Genomic DNA, 10351 nt, shown 5'->3' on the forward strand with positions numbered 1-10351 from the left:
GAGAACAAGTCTGTCCTGGAACATTTTAAGTTTGCCTCGTTATCTCTCAAAAGACTGAGACTTTTGAATTTTAAAGCTCTGGAATATCTCTGAAAAACAAGACTTTGCTGGACACTTCAGCCTTCAAAATAATGTCTATTTTTGCTACTTGTCCCTTCCAATCTTTGTCACCAACTGTGGAACCTAGGCAACTGACACTCAGCTCTACAATTCTATTTTGTTAGAAAAGACAGTGAGGACTGTCAGCTCATTCTTACCCAGTGAAGACTGCAGATGGAATGAACCTTGTTCCCTGAGACTCATCCCAGCCAGGGCCAGGCACGGTTGCAAAAGAGACACCAGAAGACACTAGCAGTACCTTGAAGAATGGATGGATAAAAACAGAACTTAGTGTTTGTACTCCACAATTTTACTCCTTTATGTGTTTTGAAGAGGGTTTCTTGTAAAACTGTTGAGTGAAATATTGTTTCTTAATCAATTCAAAACTTCAAGGGGCAAAGCATTTACTTGCAACACAATTTCTTGAATTATGATTCATCTCAGTATCCCATGGTAAGGTGTATTTCTCTTTAGTAAAGAAACCACACTTGTTCATTTTTCATCTGCAATTACTGCTATATAAAGTATGTTTTCCTCCTTCTAACATGAATTTGTAAAAACTGCTTCTGGAGCCTGTAGACCTTTGCCATCTGTTTCGCAAGGTGTAAAAGATGGCTGTTCTTCTGCATAGCAAAGAGAATGTTCTACTCTACCACCAATAGTTTCATTTCCAGTTCATTTCTGGATGCCTTTAAAGGTGTTGCTTTTAGCCTGCAATGTGTTAAACATTTTAGAACATTATTACTGTTTCCCTTACTTGTAACTTTCAGCAGCTAAATTTATCTGAAGCAGCTGATGCAAAGCAAAGACATTTCATTTCACATCCCTGCCCTCCCTGCTGACACACACTGTACTAAGTTTCTCCATGAAAGGAAGGCAGTCTACAATTAATTTTTCTACTCTGATCATTACAGTGTGTATGTGTTGAACACGAGAGCACAATTCAAAACCTGATGATTTACTAGGTTGAGATAAGGTTAATGTGAAAAAGTGGATCAGGGAGTGGAGTTAAGTTTTTGCTACAGTAGCACCACCAAAATCAACTTGTACTACTCAAAAAGGAAGAGAAATTTGTTGGATACAAACATAATATCAGTCCAAGCGCTGAAATCCTAAATACAGTTGTTACAACTAATTGATATTATTCTGACAAAGGCCAATTTTTGGTTGTGCTACAGAAGCATAATATATATCTTAACAGAATTTTAAGATCAGATCTGACAATTCTGGTCATTTAATGACCTCCTACACAGTATAAACCAGAGAAATTTGTTTCTTTGGACTATATTATTAATTTTCAATCATTTAATATTATAAAATAAGCATTAATGCCTGAGCAGCTCAAATCTGTGTTTTTCTTTTTCTAAGCTTAAAATTGCTGAATTTAGAATTGCTGAATTTGCATTTAATGTATTCTGTGGCTATACACCCTACAGCAATCACTAATGCAAAGGCACTGCAAAGCAACAATTCAGCCACTGAATCTCCAAAATAACCCTGAATAAAAATACTTTAATAATAATTTTGCTTGGATAATGATTGCCTAAAGTTACAGTGTGAAAGCTACAGTGTGACTTTCAGTGAAAGTTTTTACTGAGTTTTTGTCCCCCACAGAGGACCAATAATTAGAAACCAACTCACAAATTGTCATGCATAGGGAATTGTCCATCAGCAAACCAAAAGGAAAAGTTTCTGACATTTTCTCTAGTTGCGTGTTTATTTATCCTGTCTTTTGATTTAAATACAGGAAAGTCCTTACTGAAAACAAGTATCAAAATGACACCACTTTTTAGATGGGTTTGGGGTGACATTATATGCAAAGATAGTACTTCATCACTACAACTTTGATCTGGTTTAGTCCAAGATTTGGGAGCTTGCGTCTTAATTAGATATGCTTTAGCCTTGAAACAATGTACAAGTTATTTTTGTACTATAGTAAATGGCCTTCTGTTGCTATGGAAACCAGATGTCTGATAATTAAACTTTTGCTGTAAATAGTTGTGTGCTGTCATGTGAAAGACATGTTCACAAGCTGCTATCCACGCAAATACTTGGGTTTCTTGTCGATTGAAAAATTGGAAGTAAATGGGGTGAAATAGTTGCCTTTGAAATTGATTTCAAAAAGCAATCACTTTGCTAGAGGATTTTAAATAACATTAAGAAAACTTTGCTGAGTTTCGTGGCTATTCTGCAGGTCAGAACCTATCACTGTCTTCCTTTTCTCAGTTCTATTTGCCTGTTATCTTCTATTCACAGATATATGAACATGAACAACAAAAGAGGAAACAAACATTTTCTGTAGCTAAAAAGATATCAGTTTCAGCCAAACCAATCAACACCTGCCTGATCCAGAGATCAAAAAACATTTTTACCTTTTTATTATATGTAATAATAAAGGTTATGTGAAGAATAAAATTGTGTTCACCCTGGTGAATTTTCCTTCCTGCATCCCATGAGCAATCTTTCACATATTTGAGGGCATGTGATAGTAAGTGGCTCAGAAGTCAGTAGCTAAATATAGTAAAGGTAGCTGAGAGACTGGTAAAAGAATGAGCTTTGGTATGAGATGTGGAAGACTGGAGAGAAAAACCATTATGCTGAATGAGCAGAACTGGCAGGTATCTGTGGAGGGAGAACAACCTGTATGTTCCTCCTGAGGGTCATGTGAGAAAAGGAGTTTATCTGACTGTGCATTTCCATATCTGAAAAACCATAACTAGTATAATGATATAAGGACTTGGAATTTTTGCTTTTATTATCAGCAAGGAAAAAAGCTCCATCCTGAGAAACAAGGAGGTCGTACATAACAAGACCAATATAGTTCTTCAGCTCAACACAGAATCATATACTGGCCTGGGTTGGAAGGGACCTTAAAGATCAACTACTTCCAACCCCTGTGCCATGTGAAGGGACACCTTTCACTAGACCAGGCTGCTCAAAGCCCCATCCAACCTGACCTTGAACACTTCCGTGAATGGAACATCCACAACCTCTCTAGACAACCTGCTCCAGTATTTCACCACCCATCATAAATATGATTTGTATTGTAACTGAACCAATGCAGTAAGATATTAAATAACTTTTGATAATATTACTTCTATATTGAAAACAAGTAAAATCAAATGTGATACCTAGGAGCAATTCCACTGTTCCCACACATGAAATGAAACTTGTACAGCAAGAAAACTTACTACTTGCTGAGGTGTGCAATGTCAACTAACACAAAAAAATGAAAATAGATTTACTCTATTTACACAGTCACCTATTTTTCCTCCAAACAGCAGAAGGGACATTGTTTGAAGGAAAAAAATCTTCAAAACTCAGGTTAAGATTTATATCTGTAACTTGCTATAGCCTTTCTCCTCTCTCACACCTACTGCCTCACTTCTCAGTTTCCGTCAGAAGTATTGATTGGTTTTAGATTTTTAAGCACTTTAAAGGTAAATTATAAAGATTATGCAAGAACATGGAAGAACCAAAGAACACGTTTAACATAAAATGCGAACTTTTAGAAGGTATAACATGGTCACTATCACTAACCACTTATTTTATATTTCTTCTTTTCATATACCTTACCTCCACTCCAGAAGTCATGGAGCACAACTCCAACTCTCTAGCTTCATTATGAGAGAATTCCACCTTGAGGTGTTATTTACCTGAAAAGCCCTAAGACTACATAGAGAATGATACCTTTTAATACATGCATGTTATATGTCACATCAGGCACCATACAGAGTATCAAAAAATATGAATCAAAGTGTGGCCACTTAAACAGAAAAGACTGCTTGAATTTCTCAGTGGTAACCCCACATACATTATTTCCCAAAACTATGAAGCCTACAGTTCCTTTATTTGTAGCCACAGGTCCATTAGTAGCAGTCAATTTTTGAGACATTTTCTACTTGAGATCGTTTTTTTCACAGCAGAAATACATATTTTCTAACCCTCTAACTTGTTCTCTCCAGACTTGTCTCTAGGTTTAGTAAACAGCTGTGTTTCGTTCAGAATACCCCTCTTTTCAAAATTACTTTCTTTTTGACAATATTTGGTTTTACTTTGTTTGGACACTGCACTGCCACATTGTACAAGACAGCAGTGGTCAAGTACAAGGCCATTTTTACCTGTAAACCCGTGAAAGCTTTCCCTATCACCAGACATGTTTGAAATAAATACAAGCCATTCTCAATACAGAGTACAACCTGACAGTAAATACAAAGAGAAAGCTGAGAAATATGCTTTTCTAGGGAATAAAATAGCAGATAGAACCTGACTAGTGACCTCACTAAACTTAAAAGTCATGAAAAAGCAATCTCTGAGCATAAAGTAGCATTGAACTCTTCACAAAGAAAGTAAATAGAAAGGAAGGGGGTGTCATATGAGCAAATGGCAAACCAAGAGTGAAGTAGATCAATGAATCTCATCTACTCAATAAAGCATAAAGAAAGAAAAGCACTTGCTACTTTTTAATGCTACAGCCAGTAAAGAACAGTAATTGTAGTGGCCTGCTTTTCCCCCACTCAATCACATGAATCTTACTACAAGAAAGTAATTTATTCCCCTCCTTACTACCATCATACAGACTATGTGGGAAAAAAAAGAGGGTTGTCATTTTCAATTGAAATTGTAAAACAAAACACGTGATAGAATTTAACCAAATGAACAGTCACTCTTACTCTAAGAAGAAAATGAAAATTAAATCTCCAGATACAAATTTCACATACGCTTGTAGAATAACAATGCATTAGTAACTCTGTGATATTATGTTTTCCATACTAGCAAAGTATTAGCATTTTATGCAAGGACTGCCTATATTATGAAGTTGGTTGCAGCTGGAAAAACCAGGTGAGAAACCTGCAGGTCTCTCACAGGGTGCATGCAGCACCTTTCAGTGCTGGAAGATTTCTGAGGAATGCCCCAGTTCTGTCTCTGACTCTGGTAGATTTAGCTTCCTGGATGGTTCTGGTCTCAACACTTGACTGGCAGTGTCAGAGAAGGAAACCAAAACCTTCCTGTTCCTATGCCATCCCCATCAATTCTCTGTCCTAATACTTCTCTAATTTTCACCCTCTCTGCTTGCAGACTATCATGTTTTCCTCTACGGTCATCTGTCTGTGCCTTGTTTGCCTGGATATGACAGATGAATGACTCCAACGAATGATTAGGTATTGAGAGGCCTTTAGTAATGTTTGGAAGCTGCACCCCTTGTGCTTCTAGTTTGTGTGGGGGACCAACTAAAGCAATTTCTTATAGATACAGCATGGGGCGCATTTCTGAGTAATGTCTTCCATGAACAGCCTCAGATCATCTTCAGAGATAGCTCCAATAATGGCATGACATGTAAAAGTCCAGAATTTCAGGAGCTGGGAACTGCTTCTGATAAGATGGATAAAGATTCTCCAAAGCCATTTGCAGCACACTGCAAGCTGCAGCACACTGCAAGCTGCAGCACATTTCACAGGATCAATGGAAGGCATTGCTTTTCAGCCAGTACTGCAGGTCCCAAAACAAGCCAGATTGGAAGTTTCCAGGAAATGCAAAAAAAGAAAACCTTATCTTTCTAATAAAAACCAAATTACTTGTATTTAACACAGCTCAATCGAAATAAAATACACACAGAAACAGCCTGAAGGCTCCAACAAACTCCAAGGAGCTTTCAGGCAGCAGAGGCCCAAGCAGCACTGCAGGGGAAGGGTGTTAAAGCCAAGGGTGACAGTGTCCTCACTGATATGGGTGCAGTCCGACAGTGCCCAAACAAGAGCCAAACAGATCTAGAGACAGACATCAGGAGGTCCAGGGCTAGGCATGAATGCAGCTCATGACAGAAGTGGGGATGTCTCACCAGATTGCTCCCTGCTTCCTCTCACCCAGTCCCAGATCCCGTGGCTGAATCACCGTGGAGTTGGCTTTCATTCAAAGCAACCAGGCCCCTGGAGGCAAAATAATTACTGCCATCAGGCCCCTGACCAGCAGGAACCACTGAGAATGTGCTTTTCTAGAGAATACAATAGGCAGAGAGAACCTGACTAGTGACCTCACTAAACTTTAAAAGTCATGAAAAGTAATCTCTGAGGGTAAGTAGAATGGCTCCAAAAGCAGATCCTGCCCTAACCATAGTAAGGAGCAGCACCAGAAAGAAAGAGAAGACCCAGCCTCCACTGTGGCAGTAAAAGGGCTGACTGAATGTTGTTTGACTGCAGTCTTGCTTTTTTTTGTAATATGTGTAGGGTTGATTTAAGCTGCTCAGTATCCATGCTTTGGGGACTCGAGGTCTGCCTTCAGAGCAAGCGGTGGCATGGACCAACAGCTTTCCCTCAGACAGTGTGCCAAAGCGGAGGGCAGCCATTCTCTGCGGTTTGCAAGGTTGGAGTGAAGTTCCTGAAAAAGGCTGAGCCTTCAGGACTCCTATTATTCCCTTCCTGGTAAGAAGCAAATCTGTCCTAACCGCGGTAGATTATCTTCTGAGCACCCTGAGGTTATGAACTTTTGAGTATTATAAGGGAGACTCAGGTTTTGCCTCTAATTTTACCTCTGACAGCTATTTTAGGGTTTCAGGACCATGTTTTTTAAAGTAAGAAAAGAAAAACCATATTTCTTTTCCAAGACACTTGATGATGTATGGTCCTCTGCATCAAGAGAGAGCACTAACTCCAAGCTTTACCTTTCTCCCAACATACAGAGATTCTCCTTCTTAGTATCTCAATAATATCAGCCCCGGAGCTCAGACACTCTCCCAGGCCTGCAGACTCATTCTATCTGTCCCTCTTGTTGCAAATCATACCTCATCTCTGGTAAACTAGGACTGGATGGTCCAAAAAACAGAAAGGAAGAATTTATGTGGGAATAAGTTTGTTTCAGGGTCCTAGTTGAGTTATGCTCTTCTGGGGCAGCCAGGATACTGGAAGAAGGCATGTCTATATCAGTCAGAATTCTCTAAAATTTGTATTTAGATGCTGAAGTTTTCAAAGAAGAGATTAGGTCTTTACTATTGATCTTCAGTTATGGCCTTGGGGTGTACCTCCACCTTTACAAAATAACATCTTATTTGTTACAATAAGTAGTAGGCTTTTAATTCCAGAGGATTTTATTATATGTACTCTTAGCTAATAAATTAAAACCAGGGTATAAACAGTTGATAATATCTCACTTTTCATTCATCTTTTTCCTGTATAAGGCAAAAATATTTGAAGCTTGCTTTTCATCACAATAGAATCAGAGTGTTTCATGGTGTGAATGGATTTTCCTTGAGATATGCACAGGAAAAAAAATAATAATCTGAACCCTGAAAACAGGAGAAAATATACAAAGCAGATCAGCAGCCAGTTTCTTTTCAAGGTCACCCTAGTCAAATTTATGCAGCCAGTGTTGCTCAATTCCATTGTCAAAAATTAGTCAATCATGTTAAAAATAATAAGAACCCAAATTTCACTATTACTACTACTGAGTGAGAAATATGCACAATCAAAACAGCAGTTCATTATAACACTAGTGCTGTGAATTGGCAAGGTATTCTGGAGTGAGCTGAATGTTGTCATGTACCCCCACTAACTGTAAAGCAATATTGCAAAATGCTAACAAGGAGCCTTCTGTTTAACTGCTGAATTTTTTGTAAAATAGATTGGTTAACTTCAGTACCAAAATTTCAGAAAACACTAAAGTCAGAAACCACACAATTTCACATAGTCTGAGATTAATCACTTAGATTATTTTTCAGTTCAGTTGTAACAGTTTGAAAAAGAATGCAAGATTACTTTAAACATGAGACTAAGGGTATTGTTCAATGCGTGTCTCTGTCACCTCCATTGCTCAATATAACAAGTAGCTGGAGAGAGAATTGAAGTAACATCAGGTAGTTTGTTTGCATTTTTTCATATAAAAAGTGCTTATTTAATGACGAAAAATGAGTTCAGGGATTCACACAAGCAGCATTATATATATAGCCTTGATGTCTGGCTATGTTCCCTTAGGTTACTTAGCTCTAATAGTTTAGTTCTCCTTATGGTTATATTTTTCTTTCCATCTTAGACATGAAAATCAATGTAACATGCAAGCAAATAGACTGCCACATGAAAATATTTCTAAAAAAATGCTCTTTATACTAGTTCTTTAGAATTATTTTATAAATAGATGTAATATTTATTGAAAGATTCACAGAGACATTTACAGCCAACAAACCAAAAATTAATTCACAATGTTTAGCACACTCCTAGTTTTATAACTTCATCCATTATTTTATTATTATTATGCTAGGTAGTGACTTTTTATGATTATGCCACTTTGAGAAAATAAATTTTCATTTATAATTGCAGAAGAGCATCAGAACAGCATGGTGTAGAATTGCAATTATTGTTGACCTTCTGGAAGGAGAACCAAATTCCTGTATTTTGTTCAACAAGAGTGATAATACACCAGGATAAACATATGCTTGACAGTTTTTATTCTTTTTGTCTATGGAAAACTAAATTAAGACCTGGATTTCATAAACAAGTTGAAGCTTATGTGGCTAGCCTTTAACATTTGACAATGCTGTAAATGCTTATGTTCTGACAGGAGTGTTCATATTTGTGGAAAAGCATAACAGACTCTTATCAATATGATCACATTTCCTAAAGTGAGTACCTTGCCAGTCATAAAATAACCTCTATTAAAAAAAAAAAAGTAGTAAATGTACTGAAAAACACAGAACACGAGACTGGTTATATGCAAGTCAGAGATACCAGCTGCAATGAGCAGTAGGAAAGGAGTCACAACAAAGACTCACCTGTCCCCGTGTCCTATGTACAGCTTGGTCGGGGTGGATACACAGGGAAAAAGCACAACTCAGAGATTTTAAACCCTATTACAGACACCTTTTGATCCATCATTTCTAGAGTTAAAGCAATTTTATCTCTTAATTTTGAGAGAGAAAATAAATGAAAGAAAAATAAACGACATATAGATTCTTTTATAAAATAATGAGGCTTATAAACTTGTATAACTAAAAGGGTTTATATAGTATGTATGTAGTATAAACTTACATTGTTTGTGCCAACATCTACAGCTCAATGATTTAATTTTAAATATCTGATAACTGGTCAGTTACTAAAATTTCAGAAGGAATACCATGATTGTGTGGACGCAGTCACATTGATTTTATACAAAACCATTTTCCATATAAATCAGACTTAATTGGTTAATTGTGTATTAAGAGCTTTGAACTGTCTGTTTTCAATCAACACCAGAATTTTCTTTTCTTCCAAACTATACTTAACTAAAACTTTGCATAAAAGATTTGTTGACTATATTAATAAATTTATTGTTTAAAATGTTTCATTCCTATCTCTTTTATATTTTGTTCCAAATAAACTTCATTAACTGCGATCATTAAGAGATTGCTGCTTGCTTATTTACAGAGAAAACTACAGACCATTGAATCTAAGCTGCATTTTCCTAGATAAAGTTAATTTTTTTTTTATTTACTACAGCTTTGAGGACTCAGTAACATTATAAAATGGCCTGCCATTACATCAACTATTAGAAAAAAAATTTTACACTACAGAGAACATTATATGACCAGTAGTAATATAGTTAAAGTATTTCTGTAAATTAGACAACATTTAAGAATGGTAGAAGAAGCTATTTCCCAAGAAGACCTCTAATAGCTCATGTTTTCTTGTTTTTAAAACAAAAGGTACAAACCCAAAGAAATATAGCCATTAGAAAGTTATGCGTGTGCCAAAAGTTTATTTAAGTTGTACATGGTTACTTTGACTCCACAATAATATTATTTTTTATATTTAATAAATATTTACTTTTTGTCTGTTTGGAAGGATGAACCTAACCAGAGAACAAACCAAACTAAAGAAAAAAACCCTTTTTTAACAAAGCAAACCATGTTAAAAAATTGGTTTTTTGGGTAGATTTCTTTTGGTTTTGCTTCAAGATTTTCCAATCCAACACCTTATTCAAACAAAGTGAATCCACAAACTATATTTAAATCATATTGTTTATTTATAACATTTTTATTGGTGTACAAAGATTTGTATCACATCAGTATTCTTTTGATCTATTAGAGATCGGAGGCATACTGCCTTGGAAAATGCACCATTCCCACAATGTATCTTTGCAGTTTTACACAAGCAGACCTATACACACTTTGTATGCATTACCAGTTAACCATAGCTACATCATCAGCAGAATTTTAAGCTAAGATATCCTGTTTCTTAGCAAGGTTTACTAACATGATTCATTATCGCAGTTGTCTTCAATTTATTGC

The sequence above is a fragment of the Chiroxiphia lanceolata genome, chromosome 1, assembly GCF_009829145.1.
Source record: "Chiroxiphia lanceolata isolate bChiLan1 chromosome 1, bChiLan1.pri, whole genome shotgun sequence".
NCBI classification, from domain to species: domain Eukaryota; kingdom Metazoa; phylum Chordata; class Aves; order Passeriformes; family Pipridae; genus Chiroxiphia; species Chiroxiphia lanceolata.